Source organism: Nannospalax galili, unplaced genomic scaffold, assembly GCF_000622305.1.
Source record: "Nannospalax galili isolate Female #2095 unplaced genomic scaffold, S.galili_v1.0 scaffold973, whole genome shotgun sequence".
Classification (NCBI taxonomy): Eukaryota; Metazoa; Chordata; class Mammalia; order Rodentia; family Spalacidae; genus Nannospalax; species Nannospalax galili.
The window spans coordinates 1852205-1853490 of NW_008334020.1; positions in this window are offsets into that span (position 1 = coordinate 1852205).

The window sequence follows — 1286 nt, forward strand, 5'->3', positions numbered from 1 at the left end:
AGAGTTAGCCACAGTGGGAGGACCGCTGGGGGCCATCTTGGGATGCGAAAAAGATGGCCTTGGTGTCTCACCCATGTGGATGTGAGAGGGGGCATTTACTGTCCCCTGATTCATGGACAAAAGCTAATGAAGACTGTGGGCAGGTGCTGAAGCAATCTGGAATGGCAGGCCAAGCTGCACACAGCTGGGTGCCGGGTGTTGGGTGTTCGTTTCTTTGTAAGTTTCTCCACTCCCCCCACCCAAAGATATAAACTATAAGAAATTTAGGCTAAAACATGTTATATGGTTTGTCTGGATATGGATCATTGTGCCTGGAGCAAGAGACTGTGAAGAGAGTGAGGGCAGATCAAACAGAGAGCAGGAAGGAGAAAAATTAGTGGGACATCTTTCAATCTTGTTTATCTTTTCAAAGAACCAGCTCTTGGATTTGTTGATTCTTTGTATTGTTTCCTTTGTTTCTATTTCATTAAATTTTGCCCTGATTTTTGTTATTTCTTCCTGTCTTCTGGTTTTAGGTTTCATTTGTTGTTCCTTTTCAAGTGTCTTGAGTTGCAATATTATGTCATTTATTTGTGTTCTTTCTGATTTTTTAATGTAGGCACTTAGAGCTATAAACTTACCTCTAAGGACTGCTTTCAATGTGTCCCAGAGGTTTTGTTGTGTTGTATTATCATTTTCATTTAGTTACAAGAATACTTTTATTTCTTTCTTAATTTCTCCTTTGACCCATTCATCATTTAGAAGTGTGTTGTTTAATCTCCATGTGTTCATGTGGTTACTAGGGTTTCTACAGGTGTTGATTTTAAGCTTTATTGCACTGTGGTCTGATAGAATGCATGGAATTATTTCAATATTTTTGTATTTGTTGAGGTTTGTTTTGTGCCCCAGTATATGGTCGATTTTGGAGAAGGTTCCACAGGATGCTGAATGGAAAGTGTATTCTTTCATGCTTTGCTGGAGTATTTGGTAGATGTCTGTTAGGTCCATTTGATATATGGTATTGTTTAATTCAGCTGTCTCTCTGTTTAGTCCTTGTCTGCTTGATCTGTCTGTTGGAGACAGTGGTGTACTGAAGTCTTCTACTATTACTGAATTGGAGTTAATCTGTGTCGTTTAAAGTACTGTAGTACTGTTTTTATGAAATTGAGTGTACCAGAGTTTGGTACACATATGTTCATTATTGTAGTATCTTCTTAATCAATTGTTCCTTTGATCAAAAGGGAGTGACCCTCTTTATCTCTTCTGATTAGTTCTAGTTTAAAGTCTATTTTGTCATATATTAGCAT